The sequence below is a fragment of the Pinus tabuliformis genome, chromosome 9, assembly GCF_031772625.1.
Source record: "Pinus tabuliformis cultivar Carrire ecotype Pingquan chromosome 9, CPIR1, whole genome shotgun sequence".
NCBI lineage: Eukaryota > Viridiplantae > Streptophyta > Pinopsida > Pinales > Pinaceae > Pinus > Pinus tabuliformis.
Genome location: NC_142307.1, coordinates 407333171 through 407355749, shown reverse-complemented (window position 1 = coordinate 407355749; position 22579 = coordinate 407333171).

The following is a 22579-nucleotide window of genomic DNA, read 5'->3' as shown; positions in this document are numbered from 1 at the left end:
TGAATTCTAAGACATTGATCTATCTTTTCTATCTTTTCTTGAGCTGGTTTCATAACATGGTAGGCCATGATGAATGCACCTGTAGAAGCTATGAACTAATGATGGATTGGACTCCTGCCTACAGGGTGCAAACCGAAATGTGAGCCCTCAACCCAAATGCAAGAATGGCGCGCGCTGGATTTTAGGGGCGTGGACAAGGTCGAGGTGGAATGGGACCAGGAAGGGGTCGCGGACAACTAATTTGTTACAATTGCGGAGGGCCAGGGCACTATGCCCGCGATTGTACAAACCCAACAAGGACATCATGTTTGTACTGTACTCAGTTTGATCATGAGGTAGAAGACTGCCCTACCTTGATAGCGAGGCTATGCGAAAAAGGGGTACTCTAGCCTCCTTTGACTTAGAATTTGCAGATGATGAGGTCTGAGCCGCGCGAAGAAGACCCGAATGTAAACATAGTGCTCAGGAGTGGTATGACCACTGGCGATGATAAAGGTAAGCAGTCAGAAGAAAGTGCGTGGGTTCGCAAGGCTCCTACAAAGGAACCCGAATTTGATTTAGAACGCACGAAGGAGACATTCATGGAAGCTAAGAAGAGCTTCACGGAGGCCTCCACTTCAGGTAGTAAGGATCAACTAGAACCAGGGATGGATCCTTCAATGCTCACTACCTTTATGGAGACATGCATGAAACTGCTACGCGACAGCAAGGAACTAAAAGGACTATAGGACCTTATCACTAGATGCGCGGGGTCAGGAGAACCGCATGTGGTTTGGAAACTTGGAAAGCATGCATTGCACACAGGAAGGGAAATGAGGTTGACTGCACAAATCGGCGAGTATGAAATGGATTAGGTAATCTTGGATCTCGGATTGGATGCGAATGTACTACCAAAACAAACATGGGAACACATGGGCAGACCCGTGCTACAATGGTCTCCTATTCAGTTACGAATGGTGAACCAACAGAAGATCTTGCCCATGGGAAGATTGCAAGGGGTAACGGTGGATATTGAAGGTGCAAGCGTGCAGGCATATTTTGAAGTAATAGAGATTGTCGATGACAACAATCCCTATTCCGCACTCCTAGGAATAGACTGGGCCACCGATATGAACGAAATCATAAATATGAAGAAGCGCAAAATGATTTTTGAGAAAAATTCACTACGCATAGTAGTACCGCTAGATCCAGCAGACGGAGCGCGATACACTGAACCACGTGAAGGACAGCAAGGTAGTAAAAGGACTATAGGAACTTATCACTAGATGCACGGGGTCAAGAGAACCGCGTGTGGTTCGGAAACTTGGAAAGCATGCATTGCACACAGGAAGGGAAATGAGGTTGACTGCACAAATCGGCGAGTATGAAATGGATTAGGTAATCTTGGGTCTCAGATCGGACGCGAATGTACTGCCAAAACAAACATGGGAACGCATGGGCAGACCGGCACTACAATGGTCTCCTATTCAGTTACGAATGGCAAACCAATAGAAGATCTTGCCCATGGGAAGATTGCAAGGGGTAACGGTGGATATTGAAGGTGCGAGCGCGCAAGCATATTTTGAAGTAATAGAGATTGTCGATGACAGCAATCCCTATCCCGCATTACTAGGAATAGACTGGGCCACTGATATGAATGGAATCATAAATCTGAAGAAGCACAAAATGATTTTTGAGAAAAAGTCACTACGCATAATAGTACCGCTAGATCCAGCGGAAGGAGCACAATACACTAAACCGGTGCACAATGATGATAGTGATGACGATCTCGATTGCATCTACAAGATAACCACATGAGAACAAGATTCGGTAAACACGACTGCAGATGGTAGGATTTCGTGGGAACGTGAAAGCTCTTGCACTTCGGATTCAGACAAAGAAATAGAGCGATGGCAGAATTGACTGCACGAAGTAACAACACTTAATTGCAACATGATGGTTAGATCACTGCACTGCATGATAGCGGAGGAAAGGGATCTGCCTATGTATGATGAGTTGATAGCGGTGGATGAATTCCTGAACAAATTTGAAAGCGCAGTACCAGAACAACAGTGGTTCGATGCTCTGAAATGGGCACTGCGCGCAACGCCCGCAAGGTGGTGGGGTATGCATCAGGGAAGTTTTGAGGACTGGCACGGATGCAAATGAATGATGCGCCTATGATTTGGAAAACCCCAGCTTAGGATGAGAGCTGGTTATCAGGGGAAAAAAAACTTGCACGCCCACCTTTCCTGATGGGTACAGACATATGACATGCAACCTGCACAAGTGCACACCACCCCCAGAATAGAGAATCGGAAAAAAACACAGCACCAGGAAAGGTGAAGCACACCAAGGATTATCCACGGAGAAGCATTCGACAGGGTGTGCGAGGTGCTGAACAGAGTTCACCAGGTGAGATGCACTGACTGGGACCTATGTGTACCAGCGGTTCGATGGGCCTATAGGACCATGTGCAAAACCCTGACCGCGAAAACAATTCTAAGGTTGAGGAACAGGGTAGGGACCGTAATTTCTGAGGGGCATGCAACGATGAATCCACACATAATAGCACCCACAGGTGTGACAGTGCACGAAGCCCAGGATGAAGAAATCACACAGCTACGTGAGGTAGAACACATAAGGCTTCAGGAAGCCATTTGGCAAGGGAACCTTAGACTTCGTGAACTCGAAAAGGACCGGGTATGACTAAGGAAGAAAAGCATTTTGATGGACGCAGAGGTCAAGAGGCTGGAAAACGAGATCAAGCAAGCATGTCTCGATAAACCAAGGATGGCAAGGAAAGGTGCAGATGATCATACCAATGAATTAGAAGACTATCGCCAAGAATTGATTAGTCTGCTGCCATGGCTAGGACCACATATCACCAAACGCAGTAACCAGGGGAATGCACTGCATACAGTAGAGCGCGCGGCGCCAACTGTCATGAGGGAAATTGAGGATTTTCCACAGACTATACTGGAAGGTGAGATGGAGCCTCGCACAGGTGGTGCGACCACCTGACTAGCCATAGGAAGAACAGTCTTAGCACTCTAGGTAGCTGGAAGAGAGTGCGGGACTATAAATGATTCTGCTTGGCAGCTGCGCGCTCTGACAGATGCGCACAGGAACAACCGGTCACAAGGTTCGCGCCCACGCAGGGGGGTGCGCTGCTGCGTGGGTAGGTTGGGAAGTGACCATTGGTGTCACTGTTCATGATGGGATGTCCGATTTAAGGCCAAATGGAGCGGGCGGCGGGCATTTAAGACAAGAGTTATGGGCAAGATTTCGGAAAATCTGCTGCCAAGAAAGCATTGATGGCCTAGAATTGGGGGGAACGGTCGAATTCGAATTCAAAAGGTGCTATAAAACTCCAAGGGCTAGCCAGCAGACAACACTTGGGCAATTGAGATTTGAGCGGTTGAATAGAGCGCAGAGTGTTGAGAGCTGAGCGATAATAGAGCCTTTAAGTTTGTGAAAAACCACATACAGTGCAGAAAGGATGATGGCCACCAAGGATGGGTTGGGCATTGAAGAAGGAACCACTGGCGAGGCTGCGCAGATCCACAATGTTCCCACAGGCACTGGGGCTATGCCGGAAATCCCTAAATCACCCTGGACACCGAGACCAAAGAAAGATAAGCAGGCAATGGGACTAGTATGCATGTCCCCGAGGAATCCATGGCACAAGTTATCAATGGAAGAAAAAGGCAAGGCAATCACCATTGAAACAGATGAAGAGGAAGAGGACTTGCAAGATATGATTGTCGTAGTATAGGAAGAAGAAGACGCGGAGGAAGACATCCAACCAATGCGCTCTGCAACAAAATTGCCCAAGTATGTCCCTCCACAGAAAGGGAAAGCCAAAGTACCAAAGGATCTGGATGCAACGAAGAGTGCACTCTAGACCCCGCTCCTCCTCGATGGAATTACCTTTGAGGGTCCGCTCCTAGGCCGCGTGCCCACCCTGAAATTTGAAGACTGGGACCTCGTAGACAACGATAAGTTCCCGCACTTAGAGACGGTGAGCCTAATGAAACAGAATACAGAGGGGCCAGTGATAACATTGGAGCCGCGAAAATGGCTGTGCGGTGTGGAAAAGGCCGGGTTGCTTCATTTGCTATGGATACCACATTTTCACTGCGCGCCCATCACCATTTTTGTCATCAAGCAGCTGCTTTGCCTGGTGCATGATGGGTACTTATGGTTGGAGGAGCCTATTCCCATCATGACAGATCTCATCCATCGAATTTCTCGACTTCCCTGTAAGGGAAAGGACCCCGTGATGATAGCAGGAAAAAGCAGCGACTTGGCTCTTGCAGAAGCCATGAAGAAAAAATATAAGCTTGAGAAGAAAAAGAGGGGTTATGCTATCACTAGTATCAAGGATAAAGGGGTGCACGTAGCCACCCAACTCCTGGCTGGTAAAGTAATGAGAAAATGCTGCGGCGATGAAGTACTAGCGCCAGTAGTTGCGTTGGCCGAACAGTGTGCGGAAGGGGTCTAGTTCAACTGGGCCGAGTTCCTCTGCGAAGAATTTTTTATCAACTTCCAGGAGGCCCAGGAATAGGGTAAGACCTTCCACTACGCATGGTTGCTCTTATCCATCTTGCTGATAGTGGGGGAACTACCGGAGGATAGCCAAATCCCGAGCATCGACCAAGACTTACCAGAGGCTATGAAGTACACTTTGCTCTAGGCCACTAAGGACGCAAAACAGATTAGCGATAACAAGATTTTCTGGGTGCTCATGGAGGCGAGCATCCGAATGTGGATTAATAGGAGGCCGCACCTGTCCCCCACGGTGCACAATAGTCTGCAGAGTTTTGCAGACTTCAAGGTGGACATGCACAACATCTACATCCGGGCATGAAAAGATCCAGTGCAGCAGTGGACAAAGCTCCCATTCATAGCCACTGACGACGCGATCTTTATAGTGTTAGAGACATGGCCTCCTGAGTGGCGTGCCCTGGATTTGGTAGAGTTGGATAAGACAGTAGCGTAGAAAAGGAAGGATGATGCCAAGCAACACGTCACCCAACTAGCTGAGAGAAGGAGGAATGAAAAAGCGGCAGCTAAGGTCAGGGCAGTCCGCGAAGCAGCACAGGTAGCTGCGGAGCAGAAGAAGGCTGCCAAAGCAGCAGCAACAGTGCAGACAATAGAGGCCGCCACAGTGCAGGCAGAGGAAGGCCAAGCAGTGTCTGCAGGGTAGGAGGCAGAGGACACAGAGCTTGCAGAAGAGACCACGGACCCAGGGACTGCCTCTACACAGCTCAAGTGGTGATGCATCGCAGAAAGATTGGGCCCAAGAAAGAAGGTCAAGGCCTCAAAGCTGGCTATCGACCCGATCACCTTAGCTGAAGGTGACCTCCATGACATCAGCGAGATGGTTCACGATGTCACTAGTGAAGCGCTCCAAGACTTTATGACAGAGCAACAGACTGTGTTGGGGGCCCTAAGGGTACAACTGCAGGAGTTACAAGTGCGACCCCTGCAGGAGGGTACCTTGTCTACCCACGTTGCAACAGGCACGTCGGCAGTGTTAGCGCTTGAATTTGGCCTCAGGCTGAAAAAGACAAAATCCAAGGCAACATCAAACCACTTAGCCTCGTAGCTAGCCCTACGGGGACAGGAGAGGGCTCTCTCTGGGTCTATCTCGGCAAAAGGTCTTCAAAGGGCGGAGATGACCAATAAAGAACACTAATTTTAGGCTAGTAAACTGATAGGGAAAGTTTGATTTTAAATTTTTTAGAGTTTTGTTGGAAAACTGAGCACAGCAATTTTGGGTGCGGGGATGAGACACAGTTTTTGCAGAGGTCTTTTTGGGGCAAGGTAGGAGATTGTCTTGATGCCTTTGAATTAAGTGAATGGATAGATATGACCGGTGAGGAGCTAAGGAGAGCAAGAAACCATCGAGAGTTCTCCTTAAACAGATGAAAACATTAATATTAAGCAAACTTAAAGGCAGAGCATAGAAACCATGAATTCTACCTTAACACTTCATTTACTTAATTTGCAGAAGAGAAGAGTGGGAAAATGATACACATAACAAACTTACAAGTACATGAGAGAAACACACCATCAACACAAATCACCACAGGAATCCCAAATAGTACTGCAAAACCCTGGTCTTTCCTTTGCCAAAATTGCAGAGATACAAAGTATAAAACAGTTTAAGCTTATCCCTCAAGAGTCCAACCATGAAAATGACTAAGAAAGTACATAATATAGGCAAGCTAACACATTTCCTTGCCTCTAGGGGTCGATCTCATCATCCTAGGAGCTGTTTCAACCAATTCTAAACTGAGCACTACAATCTAGGCAATCAAAACAACTTGCCTCTATAAGCTAGGAAACCAATTCATTCATTAATTTTTTGCCATTTTATGAATGAATCTTGTAGAATAGGTAAAAAAGTGTCATGTCAACATGAAATTACATCAATTACATCAAGTAGGATGAAAAATCCCACCAAAAATTCAAAACTGGTCAAATGCTGCGTTTCCTGAGCTGAAGGTGCAAAACTGGCAAATTTTCCCAACGCGTAGCGCACCTTTCAGCCCACTTTTGGGGCACTTCCCGGCATCCAAATGAGGCAAAAGTGGGCTTGTTGGAAAGGTCTGGATGTCTACTCTCCAGCCCAAGTAGAATTTCTCAATTTAGTGGCCATTTGCCCCTCCAAAATTTCAATCTCCCAAGACTGCTTCCTGTGTGTCCAAAAAGTGGCAGAAGGTCATTTTTTGCTTTTTTTTTTGACCTTTTGGGGGCTCAAGTCTCCATGAAATGTCTTGGCAGTGGCTGAGCAAGTGTAATTTGTCATGAAAAATCCAAAAATGCTGAGTTTTTGTGAAATGGACCTCCCCAACTTAAGGGTAGCGCGCGGCGCGCTACGCGTTGAGGGCAAAAACCTGTTTTTTAGTGCAAAACTTCCAAAATGTCAAAAATTTCTCCAAATTTCTTGAAATTTGGACTGTATGTTCTTCATCAAGGGAAATGATGAGCCAAGGATGCCTCAGCCAATATCTAGAGTCCTTCATCCACTTTTTACCTCCTTGAAGCTCTCTTTACCTTTGCTTTCAAACTTCCGATTCTCGCTTTGTACACCAAGTTCCGGGACAAGTAATGATATTTTTGCCACCTCTATGAAGCCTCATGAGTGCATGTCATTCCAAGGGTGAGTCACCTTGGGTTTCCACTTCATAATCGGATGAATGACCGGATGACATAACTGTTTTTGCATGACTGCCTTGGATGAATGCTGATATGTGAAACTGCTGTATACAACTGAATGTGAACTGCTCTTCTGATCTAAACAATGCTGTGACCAAGGGGAAAACAAATGTAACAAGGGAATATTAGGAAGGGGAGAATATCAGGGAATTAGGGAATAATGGAAATCTTGATATTGTAGGGTTTTGGGGTGAAGTAGGTTTTGGGATTAAGAGAGGAAAATTACGAAATTTTATGGGAAAATTTGAAGGAGAATGTGGATGGAGATGAGGGAAAAGAGGGATTACAAATGGGCAACCTTGGACAGCAAAAAAAGAATTTGAAACCGTAGCACCATTGAAACTTTAAATCTTCCACAACAATGTAGGGTTTTGATTTAAAATTTTCATAGCATTTGAACATATTAGTTTTCTCTTTCATCTTTCAAAACCAAATCTAACCATGAAGGAGAGGCCTACCTGCAATTTGCTTGAGAAAAGTCGATTTGATAGCTTGCTGACAGTTTTTTGAGCGAAAAACCCAACACATAGTGCCCCTCGCCCAATATGTAGCGCCCCTCTGACACGTAGCGCACGTGCAAAATAACACTGAGAAAGGCAGCCTGATGCGTAGCGCGCCCTCCCTGATGCGTAGCGCGCACCCAGCTACATAGTGCATTTTTCAAGAGACTTTGGAGGCCTTCCCGGTGTCAAAATCGGGCGCAGGATATCTTGTTGGAAAGGTATTTGAGTCTACTTTCCAACCCAACTAGAATTTTTCAATTTGGAGTTCATTTTCCTTGTCAAAAATCAAATCTCCCAAGACTGGTCAAAATGTGCCAAATGAAGCTGCCTCAAGGCAGAGTGCTGTTGCAGTCAACTTTTGAATGCCTTCCTCAACTCCAAATTGAGCTCATGATAGCTAATTGTAAATATATTTGTGTCTAGTTATCATTTTACTCATTAAGAAAGTCATTTGGCCAACCAAGCTAGGAGAAAACTTTATTTTCCAAGGTCACTTCAGAGGTGCATTCGATTCTCCTGAGGCAACAGTATTTTTGACATTTCTCTAAAACCATGACACCTGTGTAAAAAGTGAAGGAGGTTTTTCGTTTTTGGCATATTTTGGACAAAAACCTCTCTCATTTTTCCCAAATTCATTTTTTATTGCTCAAAAACATCTTTTGAGTGAAACTTATCCCGATGTGTGAAACAAGGAATTTTGTCGAAATGAAGCGAAATGAAGGGGATAAGGGGCTTCTAAATTCTTGGGGAAATTTTTGGAAGTAGGGAGGGATGTTAGGAAGTAGGGGGAAGTGGAATCTCAAAGATTGAATGAGGGGAAGGGGTCCAAAAGGGCAAAACACAAGCCCAACCTAGAAAATTGCCAAGTTGTGGCAAGAAACTAGGGTTTGTGGAAAAATGAAGAATTTGGGGAATCTCAGTGATGGGAAGTGTTTTATAAGGTACTTTAAGGATAGGGGAAGGTGTATGAACATCAGGATATAATTTTTGCTGATGATTTGACCGTCCAAGAGAAATTGCCTTCAAAACCCTAGGAGAGGGAAATGACCTTACCTAGGCTCAACTGAAGCATGAACAAGGTGTAAAATGACTCATTAGACACTGACATGATAATGACAACCCTATGAATGATGATAGACTCAGCTGAATAGTGACATAGATTGGCATTTGGGCAATTTTGAAAAGAGTGAAAGCAAACCCTAGACCTAATGCCTAGTGACCAAATTTTGCTTGAAGACTCACTGAAATGACAAAATTTGACCTTGACACTCTGAGACCACTTTGTAAGAGCATATTTGATCACTGGAGGAAGGCTGGAAAGACTGACACTAACAGGCAGCAGAACAGATGCTACGCACGAAAATGGCCAATACGATAACATTGTCGGAGGGAGCGCTAGTCTCGGAAAACACAATGGAGTGGGTGACGCTTAATACAATGAAAGGCATTGGCCTTAACTTGGTTGCCCTTCCCTACGACACACTTTATTAGCTGCAGGATGGGATAATAGCAGAACTCCGTGTGAGAGAGAGCCGCGCAATCCAGGTTCTGAGTGTACAGAAGATTAATATCGAATAGCTTAGCTTGCAGCGCGACAAGTTGGTATTGCAAAACAAACAGTTGGTACAGACAGTCGACGACACTTGCTAGCACATCCCAGAGTTGTCTATTGCAGTGGACCTAACCACAGAAGTGTGGATCCATTGTTTGGAAAGTGGAGTCCGTGACGCGTGCGAGGAAATAACAAAAGTGTAGTTGGAGCTGAATCTCCAGATTTCCGAGTTGCGGTTGAAGGCACAGCCTTCCATTCCTTGAGAGGTCAGAGAATAGCGCACCAGTACTATTGCAGCAAGGATGGAAGAGATTGGAGGTGTAGTTCACGACTGTACTAACATGTTGGAGCAGGCGTTGGAGGTCCTTACTACGTTGCAGGAGGACCCCAACATTCAGTGGCTGGAGACTGAGGCACGCGAACTCCAGCAGTAATATGACAACATTAGAGGGACTGTGCAGATAGTAGTCCTTACTCAGTGGCTTGCAAGGATGCAGTAGGCCAAGGCCTTAAAAGAGCAGGTGGACGCAACACGCCACAAAGAAGCAGTTCTAAAAGTGCGCGTCCAACTGTGGATTGATGAATCCTTCACAATCATAGCGGATAATGAAGGAAAGCTTGCGCAGATTCAAGGAATGCATGTACAAATGCAGCACAACACATCAGAAACAGAGGGTTCAGAAGAAAGAATGCAGCAGGCAGCAGCGCAGTGCGCTACAAACATTCAGGCTATTCGGGACCAGTTAGAGGGACTCCGCAGCAAGATCGCCGCGCCGGTAGAGTGACTCGAGGGCGAGTCACGATGTTTGTGTTGGGGGCCTGTTGGGCATGGAATCCCCCCAGAACATGTTTTGGGGCTCAAAGCCCAAGTTTTGGTCAAATAATGTTGTAAGACTCTACGAATTGCAGGCGCAGAGCGCGAAATGTATGTTGAGTCATAAGATTGTTCGCCCTAAGTTTTGTAATGTACTATCAGCCTACCCATGGTCTGCAGACCATGGGATTGTATAAATAGAGTGAGGCTCTAAGTTGTAAAGATAAGAAGAGATAGATGAAAAACGAATGGAGTCTAGAAGATAGCGAGCATAGAGAAAAGGTCTAAGTGTCTTGGGTCGTAGTAGTAGGAAGAGGCTCTGCAGCTGAGTGCGCAGGGCAAAGTTGAGTCTGTAATCAAGGAAGAAGAATAATAAAGAGAAGTTTGATTCCAAATCTTGTGTATCTATTCTTGTGCTACTTCCTGTTTAAATATATTGTTTTCTTTATTGTACGCACTTATATGAATACTGAACACTGTTAAATATAACTAGACACATATTGATAAGCTAAGGGATCGACAGTTATTGGGTTAGTAGTAAGGAATTGGGTCATAACATGGATCGCGCCTCGAGCAGGGCTGCGCGAAGGTAGCATTGCAGGCTGCGAGGTACTGATAGATGCGTGTAGCGACGTGCACAGGGCAAATCTGCGGACCACTAAAAATCATCCGACATCTCCAGGGTGCAGAAATCTGGTTCTAGCACCCTCCCATACTACTTTGGGTGAGACCTAAGTCTGCGCTCCATGAACTATTGCCGAAAGGGCCAGTAGTATCGGGATTTTTTTGGCTAATCACCTGTGAATTTGGGTCAGGCCCCTATAAGCCAACATAGGGATTTCCGCAACAATCCCAGTGCCCTTAGGGGCATCTTGTATGGTCATGGTCTGCGTGGCTTCTTTGGTAGTTATCTCGGCGATTTCCCTGGCTTCTTCAGACGCTGCCATCTCGTTCGTCTAGAAAGCTCTCAACCATTCACTCAGGTGATCTACCAACACTCTCCACAGGACAAAGAGGTCTCAATTCGGAATACTTGGGGCGCATGATAGCTCAATTCGCAAATGACCAAGTGTTGTTTGGTGGGCAGCCCTTTGTATTTATAGCGCCTTTTGAATTTGAATTCGACCATTCCCCCCAAATCCATTCCATTAATGCTCCCTCAGCGACAGATTTTCCCAAATCTTTCCCATAAAGCTCGTCTTAAATGCCTGCCGCCCACTCCATTTGGTCTCAAGTCAAGCATCCCATCATGAATAGTGACTACAACTGTCACTTTCCAACCAACCCGCGCGACAGCGTAGCCCCCCTTGCGCGGTCGCGGACCTTGTGACACTTTGCTCCTGTGCGCACCCCCGCCATCGCGCAGCTCTCAGGAAGAGTAGTTTATAGTCCCGTGCCTCCTTTCAACTGTTGGGAGTGCTAAGATTGTACTTCCCATGGCTAGTCAGGTGGCTGCGCCACCTGTATAGTGTTCCAACCAGTCATCCATCACTTTTCCTGGAACAAATCCGCCTTTTGGTTTTACCGTCTGTGTCATGCACTTTAGCCTCTGCATCGCACCATCATGGGTGATCCTTCTAGTAATATACGGTCCAATCCAAGGCATCGAATTGATCAACTCTCGGCGGTAGTCCCCAGATTCGTCAACGTAATCGTGCGCACCCTGTTTTATCACCTTGATTTTCTTATTGAGAAAATCCTTCTTTATTTCCTCCTCAAGCTTCTTGACTTCTGCTTCTATCAGAGCGCTTTTCTCCCTTAATCGCACCCTTTCTTTCATGAGTTCTTGGAGCCTAAGATCACCATGTTAGATTTCTTCCTCAGGTCCCAAGCATTCTGCTTCGGTCAGCTGCACTATTCCTTCTTCCAAGGCTCTGCAAACCCTCATATCTACCGGCGCTGCTATACGCGGACTAGGCATATTATACTCTATCGGGACTACAACGTTTGCTCCATAGGCTAGCCGGAAAGGTGTCTGTTCCATCAGTTTCTTGGACGTTGTCCTATAAGCCCACAAAACTGCTGGTACGCGCAGGTCCCAATCACTCCGCTGCACATTATATACCTTATTCAGTGCTTTGCACACTTCGTGGGTAGCCTTCTGTGCACTTGTTCTTTCCATACTTCATCGTCCCAACTAGAGGGACCGTTCACGCAATTGCCTCATCAACACCTGGTTATTGGCCGTGTTCCCGAACGCGAAGTCCATGTGCATCCACGCAGGTTGTTTAGCATATGCCTGTACCCATCTGGACAGATGCGCATGCAGATTATTCCGTTCGTCATACTTGTTTTTTAGATGCATCTGAGGCTTCCCAAATCACATGCGCATCATTCTCTTGCATTCGTGCCAGTCCTCAAAGTTTCCTTGGTGCATACCCCACCACCTCATGGGCGTAGCGCGTAGTACCCATTTCAAAGCCTCGAAACGTTGCTGTTTCGGTACCTCTTTTTCAAATTTGTTCAAGAAAGCATCAACCTCACTTAACCCATCATAAGTAGGCAGATCCCTTACTTCTGTTGATACACAGTGTAACGATCTTGTCATCATATTACAATTCAACGTGGTCACCTCGTGCAACCGGTTCTGCCATCGCTCTATTTCCTCATCGGAATCCGATGTATAGGAGCTTTCGCACTCCCATGAGATTCGTCCATCCGCGGTGGGATTTACCCAATCTTGCTCTTGCGCGGTTATCTTGTAGATGCAGTCCAAGTCGTCATCACTTTCATAGTCACACACTGGCTCCGTGTAGCGCGATCCTTCTGCAGGGTCCAAAGGTACGACTATGCACAGAGACTTTTTCTCAAAAATCATCTTGCGCTTCTTTAGATTTATCACCCCATTCATGTCAGTGGCCCAATATATTCCTAATAGCACAGGGTAGGGATTGCTGTCATCCACAATCTCTATCACTTCAAAGTTTGCTAGTGTGCTTGCTCCTTTAATATCCATGGTGATTCCCTACAATCTCCCCATAGGTATGATCTTTTGCTGGTTCGCCATTCACAGCTGGATAGGAGACCATTATAGTGTAGGCCTTCCCATGCGCTCCCATGTCTTTTTTGGCAGAACGTTCGCATCCGATCCTAAATCTAGAATCACTTGGTCCATCTCATATTCTCCAATCTGCATGGTCAATCTCATTTCTCTTCCTGTCCTCGTCACAAGATTTCCAATCTTTCAGACTACGCGAGGTTCTCCTGGCACAGTCCCAGCACATCTATTTATGAGTTACTGCAATCCCTTTATAGCCTTGCTGTCGTGAAGTAGCTTCATGCACGTTTCTAGGAACGTTGCGAGCATCGATGGGTCCATTTCTGGCTCCGGTCTGTCTTTGATTCCTGAAGTGGAGGCATCAGTGAAGCTCTTCCTAGCTTCCATGAAGGTTTCCTTAGCGCGCTCCAAATCAAACTCTAGTTCTTTCGTCGGAGCCTTGCGAACCCAAGTACTATCTTCAGGCTACTTGCCTTTATCATCCCCTGTCATAATTCCACTTCGAAGCACAATGTTCACGTTAGGGTCTTCCTCGTGCGGCTCATACCTCATCATATGTAGGTTTTGAGTCGGGGGAGGTTGAAGCGCTCCCTTGTCGTGTAGCCTCGCTATCAGTGTGGGACAATCCTCCGTCTCATGATTAAACAAGGTACAATACAGACATGATGGACGCGTTGGATTCATACAATCATGGGCATAATGTCCTGGCCCCCCGCAATTGTAACATATCAACTGTCTGTGACCTCTTCCAGGTCCTCCTCCACCTCGGCCTCGTCTGCGCCCCTGAAATCTGGTTCGCACCACTCCTGCATTCTGGTCAAGGGGTCGCGTTTCAGCTTGAACTCTGTAGGTGGGAGTCCTATCCATCATCAACTCATAGCTTCTACAGGTGCGCTCATCGTGTCCCACTGATCTACAAAAATTACAGAACAACTGTTGTGAATTCTGCATGTACTTCTGCAACAAATGGCAGTTGTCCATAGCATGCTTTCCTCCTATTTGAAAAATCGCTTACCACAACGCATGTGCCGCGAAATGTCTTGCTTGGGCCTCCAGTCTTAACAGCATTGGTCCTCCTCCCACAAGGTAATTCACAAACACTGGGCCGTGGTCTTTGTCATGACCCTGAACCTTACATTTAAAACACCATACCTCGTCGCGTGCTTCAGGGCGAGCTGTCCTGTCCTGTTTCAAACTTTGCATCTCAAGGCATAAGTTTTTCAACTGCGCGTGGATCTGTTGAACTCCCAAGTTAGGATCCTATATCGAGTTTTCATGCAGCCTCATCGCGATCTCCAAGGCCTTTGCCTGAGTTGTTAACCTTTGTTGTGATGGCGCGTTCCTTAAATGCGGCGTTAATGATGCTACAAACCATTCGCGGTGCTGTTCATTCGTCAAGGTCATATTAGCTTCGCGAATCATGCACTTCAGTCTCTGATCTAATCCCAGGGGGTCTCACCTGGTAGCATCGTGATCTCTTTGAATCCAATGATTGACTGTGCCTCTGACTTCAGCCTGCTAAATTCTTTGTTCAACGCAATTTGGATATCTGCGATCCCCACATTCAGATTATCATTAGAATGCTTAATATACCAGGTCAGTGCGCGATCTTGCAGAGCGCTGACCAACGTTGCTTTCTTTATATTGTCATCCGTAACTCCCTGCACTTCCCATACAACTTTTATCACGAACCAAAACTGGTCCGGATCTTCATTTCCTACTCCCTTGAACACTAGAAACTTTATCACGCTTGCCATATTGACTTGTGGTGGTGGCAGAGGTGGTACGGGCGAAGATGGGGGTGAAGGCGGTGAAACTGGTGGTGGTGTGGGTGGGGGTGGTATGCGCGGAATCCTCTGCCTTATCAAATTGATCGCACTTCTTGGTGAGACCTTCACGAGCTCTTCCTCGTCCCCTCGCGGAGGTGAAATCAAGGGGCTAGTTTCTAGTTCTGCACTACCTTCATTTCTGTAAATTCTCCCACTTCGCGTAGCCCCGAACATCAATGTATTCACATAATCCACTTTTCACACAATAGCATTTTAATCCAAGCGTTTAGAGACTTAACGTACTTACCTCACGATCCTTTGAGGAAACGTCGCTCTGCCTCACTATAGTTGACTAAAGTATCTACCGCGAACTCAGTAATGTATCCTCCTATAATTCGATTGAGCCAGTGATCAACAGTGCGCACAATCTTATCCTCTGATGCTTCCAATCTGTGCACCAATTCTGGGGTCCACACAATAGGACTTTTGATCTTGCACCTTCCTTGGCTATCTGCTAACTTCACGATCCACTCGTACAAATCCATAGGGAAAGATGAGAAGAAAATTTCATGGATCTCTGTGTACAGGTAGCAGTCTAACCACTCTTCTTTTGATAGTCACAGATTCCTGTTCTCCTATGCTACGAACTCGTGAATTCTCCTGTCCAACCAACCTTCAATTTCTTTCTTAGTTGGATTCCAATGATATGACATTAGACATCTCTATGTAGATTCTGGTCCCGACAATGGAACCATTTGTTGGCTTGTTGGGGCCTGACCCAGGTTTAGAGTTAATTAGCCAAACAAACCCCTGTACTACTGGCCCTTTTGGCAACAGTCCGTGGAGCGCGGACTTAGGTCTCTCCCGAAGTATTATGGGGGGATGCTGGAACCAGGTTTTCACACCCTTGAGATGTTGGAGGGGTTGATTTAGTCCAACTGTGAATACCTTCATGCAGGTTACTTCACGTACTTTCCTGACTTGCGGGGCCTTCACATAGCCCTAACCAGGGGCTGTGGGGCTTTCACGCTGCTAGAGCAACGATCTACACTATCTCCCCAAGTCACACTGTGGATCTTACTTATCTTCTTATAACAGTTAGTTATCTTCGCATAAACAAATACCTTATATTATATTCACTTACTCAGCACATTTATATAAGTTCGCGCAGTAAATAAACAATAAACTTGCAATTCATACCCAATATACTTCAATGCATAAAATAGGAAAAGATACATAGAAATATGGTAAAACTTCTCTTTATTAATGCTTCCAATGGTTACAGACTCAACCTGCCCTGCGCACTCAACTACAGGGGTCCGCACACTCAGTTGCGGACTACTAGGCCTTTGCACACTCAGCTGCAGAGCCTTCTCCTACTCTACGACCCAAAGACATGACTCTACACTTCGAATTACTGCTTCATGGCTTGATTTTCCTTCTATCCTTGTTCTTATCTCTTTTTACACTTAGAGCCTTGCTCTATTTATACAATCCCATGATCCACGAACCATGGGTAGATTTATCAAACCGACATTACATTACAAAAATGAGGGCAGACAACCCTATGACTCTATTACAACATTGCGCTTCGCGCCCACAAATCGCGGAGTCTTTACAATGGACTTAGTCAAACTTGGGATTTAAGCTCCAAAACATGCCTTGGGGGGATCCCACGCCCAACATGCTCGCTCCTCAAAGAAAATATTACAAACTCTCAAGGCTATGTGGGAGGAGCCAAGGTGAAAAGTCTTTTGAATGTACAAATGAGGGGTATATGTAGCCAAGGGTGAAATTGACCCTTGTGACTCTTCGACTTCCCTCATGGATATACGACTTAAATGACTCTTCGAATTACATGACTCTTTAACTTCATCAATGGGTCTCTTGGACTTCCACGTTACATTACATTGATTACAAAAGTATGACCCAAAGTAGTGATGTGGCCGAGGTGACTCATGACACAAATCAACATGACACTGCTGGTATGCACATGCTGGCTGTGCTGTTTGTGTCAAGTTGTTGTGCTACTGAGTGATGAGTGTGCTCGTGCTTTACCATAGCTTCACCTCCATATGGAAAAGTGCGCAGATTCTTCGATGGTATTGGTGTTCTCTTGATGGTTCATGCATGTGCATGTATCTCCTTCGCTTGTTACTTGGTATGCTTCGTGTGTTCATCCAACCGCGAGCAAGTCTTCTAGCATGCGCTCCTTGTTCATCCCATTTGTCATCGCACCATGTCTCATCCATGCACTTGTTTCTAAAATCACTCATGATGAGACGACATCAAACTAGAAATCCCCTAATCTACCATGATGCATTGTATTTCGTTTTTGGGTGCTGGTGACTTGGAGAGAGGAAAAGGCTTTGAAACATCGTAGAGCATATGTAAGGCCAGGATGTGAGGCTCCAGGGCACTGTTGGGAAAAAATGTGCAAAGGTCACTAGGAGGTTGGGATGAGAAGTTCAGAACAACAGTGACATCTACGGGATCTGGCTCAGTTCGGAGGCAGAATTGCACAGTTTTTCAAAGGAAGGCAACGCGGGCAGTAGGAGGTACTGGCAGTGAAAACTGTGCAGATTTCTAGAGGAGGTCGAGATCAGGCTGCGGGGGCCTGCTAGTCAAAACTACATAGATCTAGGAGGAAGTCAACTAGGTTGATATATGCACAGTTTCCGAGCTGAGCGAGGTGCCGGGCAGTAGGTGGACTGCCTAACAAAATTGCGCAATTTTCAAGAGGAGTGGAAAGAAGGCTGGCAGGGGGATTGCCTGACAAAACTGCGCAATTTCCTGGGACAGTGTAGTGATAGGCAGCGGGTGCTTGTCCCTCATGTCTGTGCAATTTCTTTAGGTAGTGAAGGTAGGTATGCTGACAAATTCTGCACAATTTTGGGGATGAGTGCAGCCCTGGGTCACTGCTTAAGTCAAATTCTCCGGTTGACCAACAAGAGGCTTGATGGATAGGTTTTTGGGAAGCGAAGACTGAGATGGCTTATTGGGAAAATTATGCACTGTTCTGGGTGACAGCCAACTAGGTTGATTCTAGGATTGTGTAGTGCAGACTGCCTAGAGGGCAGCCTCAAGCTCTGCGCAGTTTTGGGAAACATTGCTTGGTCACTGAGGGCTGAGACTGCGCAGTGCATCTCAGTGGAGGTCTGACTGATGGAGGGTGGTCCCGTCGATAGATATTTGACAAAATGGTTGAGTGTGCGAATGAGTGAAATCATGTATACATGACCTTGTGAACACACACTCAACATGAATTAACGACATGACACCTCAAACCACAAGACAACATATGCTCAGTGTGACTGACTGCGAGACTGTCTAATGGTGAAAGCGACAAGTGCGACACTTCAGATAGACCTTCGGACAACCGTGATGACACTTGCGTGACAATTCTTACAACATTGTGTGTGAGTGTGACGAGTGTTTACATAGTCGAAACAACTCATGCACACAAAGACAAACCTTCGATATCACCAGAACAAGGTCGCAAGCATGACATGGAAATCAACATGTTGAAGATGAAAGTTGGTCAAACAAGCGAAAAGGAAGCAAGACATGTAAAGGAAACACATGAAATGACTTTTGTGTTTTCACACATGCATGTTACTGAAGACATGATGATATGAAAATGACAAGCAGTCCTGCAAACTCAACTAAGAGGTATGCTTTGAAAGGTGTTCTTTACTTACCATACTTACCCTCGAGATGATCATGCATCCGAAGAAGTTTGCATTCAGTCTTGATCCTTTATCGTCACTTAGTCTCTTGGTCCTTCTCCTCAACTCCTTGGAGTGATCTTAGCATGTCACCTTGTCCTGTAGTCATTGAGAGATAGATCAACGCAGTTTCAATGGGCAGTGACTGCTACCGAGATGAGGTCATGGGAGGTCCATCTGTGTAGTTTTTGCATGCAATATAGACATGAAAACTTGGAAAACACTATGCAGTTTTGAGGCACATGACACTGCTACAAGATGGGGTTCTAGGAGGACACCTCTATGCAGTTTCTAAGTGCAGTGCAACCCCGACAACTTAGAGGAAATATTGCGCAGTTTCCGGATGGAAGGCACTGATGTGGGATGGGTTCTGGGAGGACACATCTGCGCAGTTTTAGGTTGCAGGAAGACTGAGTAGCTGAGGGACAATACTGCATAGTTTCTGATGACAGTGGGTTCCGGCGGAGGGAAGGACAATGGAGGAAATCACTGTGCAGTTTTGGATGCCAAGGGAGGCTGGGGTCTCTGTGCACTGCAGAGTTCCAGCAGGCAAGGGAGGAAGCTTAATGGATGCAGAAGCAAAGTGCATAGTTCCAGGAAGCTGAATGAGGCTAGGTTGCTTAGGAAATGGCTAAGTGTGAGATCAGTGACACAGATGTAAATAGTGATAGGACTCGACTATGATCACACACAAACACTTAGTGATACAACGTAGACCATCCAGAATGTATAAAACATACTCTGCTTGATGCAACAACCTTCATGACAAGAGTGCATGAAGTGAGTGTGAAACATGTCTATGTGATGATAACATCTCCTGCGTGCATGCTTTCCCTTGAAGCAAAACAACATCCCCTTTGCATGAAAAACAATAATCCCTATGCCCAAAGATGACACATGCTACATAAAGATGAGAACATGGACAAATTATTAAGATCAAGAAGGGGAAGCTGAAAAATTATTAAGATAAATAAGGGGAAGCTTGAAATAATCATCTTACCAACAAGTGACCAAGGACGATCGATCGCAGGATCCAAGAAAGGCTCCAAAATTTGCATGTGAGCCAAAATTTTGGAGGGTGGTTGTAGCTGCTACAACATAATTTTAGTCATAATTTCATAAGGATTTCACTGGTGCACTTAGATTTTGGATTTTAGCAACCCATTTTTAGGTCACTGTTAGAAGTGAGGTATAATGATGTACTTTTCCATGTACTTACGTTTCATTTCACTGAGATAATATAGATGCTCGGGCCACTTTGAAGTTGGGCCTGAAGACATAGCTCACACATTGTGAGTGAACTTTGTTATCAAATATTGGTACATTGTCTTGATGGTATCCTTTATTGTTGGGAAAAATATTGAGAGGGAGGGGGGTGAATCAGTATTTTCAAATCTTTAAACTTTTCAATTTCATATCCAGATTTCTACACGCGACTTTACTAAAGGGAACCCACGTATGTACACAACTATTATTCAGACAATTAGCGTATATCTAGTAAACTTACTTTTCAGTTAATTCATCATCTGTTTATCTTGAGCCAGTGCATCAGTACTTCATTACACATTAAATAAACAATAACCATGTGCAATAAGAACAAAATAAACCATCACATATAAGCAACATATCAACACATATGAACACCAAGAATTTTAGGTGGAAACCCAACATGGGAAGAAACTACCACTACCATTGTAAAGAAAAAATCTTATAATATTGTATTGGCATAGACTCATACCAACACACAAGCACCCACCTGTAGAATGCTACAACCTTCTCTCATTCTCCAACACCCACTGGAAGGGACCTTTAATCGCTTGATCTCGTTTACCGGCACCCATGGGAAGGGAGCTCCAACCTCCTGATTAGATTTAACAGCTATCACTGGAATGAAGCTACAACTCCCTCACTAAAGGATCCAACCCTCAACACCGCCGTGGACCACGTTTCATAAATTTTCGTACTGGATCCACCTGCTATAAAAATCACAAATTGTAGGCCACGTTTCATCAAATATTTAGACTAGACCCACTACCATCATTTAAGCTGAATAACAAATTCCAAAACTAAAATTGATCACTACGACAAATCACTCAATCATTAACTAAAACAACCAATCTCTGAATCAACTGAATCAACCAATCACTGAGTTAAATGAAACCCAACTCAATCAACCTATTCTCAAACAACCAGAATAGTTAGATCACTATAACCAGAGTACTAATACTGAACCCAAACACTACATCATCTTACTAAATCAACTAAAATCCCCGATCAATAAACTATTAGAATATATGCTCTACTTTGCTATAGCAAACACGCGTGTATACAAGACTTCCTTGAAGCATACCGACGTATAGATCTCAAAACATTGAACCCTGAAAATGAACCACTGTCAATTTGAAATGAGCACTGGATCATACACAGAACCACTACATCATTATGAAATAATCACAAAAACATCCTCGATCTTTAATCACAAACAACTAGTAGCTTCATCATTTTTCAATCAATCAATCCTCACGAAAAACATAGCTATTAAGCCTAGATCATCAAGGAAGACTTCATTGATAGACAACAAAAACAAAACAAGACTGATTAAACTGATTAGAAATCTTTTCAAGCAAAACCCTGGCTTATATAAGCGCTTTCCTCAAAGCATTTCCGCGTGTGTATGCGCTTCTCCAGAATCAAGCCTATGTATAGATCTGAATATATACGCTACTTAATAATATTAAAACCGCATGTGTATGTGCCTTTTAGGTCATCAAACCCACATACAGATCCACAGTTACTAGCAAAAACCTTTGGTGCATCACAAAACTTCAGACATACCCAGATCTCGACATACACAGAAAAATCACATGTCAAGAAACTATCATCACTGATCAAATCAACCCATAATCAACATTGTCATTGTAGATCTATTAGATCTGATCCATCATCAAATTCCCAAGTGCATACGTTGTTTTAGATCAAACAAATCAATAATAGCCCATTACATGCACACTTGCTTCAGATCTAACTATTCATGAAAATATCCATCACTTGCACACATCTACCACTTTGATCTTCCTCTCCTTATATAGCTTAGCCCTTATTAAATACCATAGGTCAAAAACATACTAACGTCGATGGTATTCTTAGATGGGATCAAATATCCGTTGATGGGCTCAATACCACAGATCAATACCATGGTAAAGACCCTTGGTATTTAGAATACCATGGTGCGGAAACTATACACGCCTTTTCTTCTTCATACCTACATGTGTACGTGACTTTTCTTTCAGAACCCACATATACTCTACTTTGCTTCTCCAAACCTGAGTGTGTACATGACTTTTCTTCATAGAACCTGGGTATACTAGCCTTTGCTTCACCAAACCTGCGTATGCTTCTTCAAAATTCATCTTTATCATTCTTATGTCTTTGACTGATAATCCTTTTCTGTCACATCTAGTCATATCCTGTTAACATCTTCATCAAGTAGGTTTCCATCAAAGGAAAACTCATCAAGTAGGTTTCCATCAAGGACAACACATTAGTCATAATGCCAACAATCCCCCCCTTTGGACTTGATGGAAACCACTTTGGTGTTTGGTCACCACCACCTGTAGGTACCTGTAAAACACATCAAGATAAGCACCAAGATTTTCAAACACCAAGCTACTCCCCTCCTTTGATATCATTGGAAAAGGGTTGACCAATGCTTGAATGAAGGCTTGTCTCTTAAGTGCCATAGATCTGAACAACTGAGTATGAACACTGAATACTGACCATGCTCCCCGTGAGCACATGCTGAAATTTCTGAAGGATGTACAATAAAATACATGACTCGATGACTCAGCTGCATATGACTTTTACTATCACCAAGGACTCACTCTTTCATTAATCGCCCAATCACAGTTGGTTTACATATTATGACATCAACCACCCAATCACAATGGGGTTACAAATTACATCATATGCCCAAAATGATTTGTCCACAATAGTCAATACATGACTG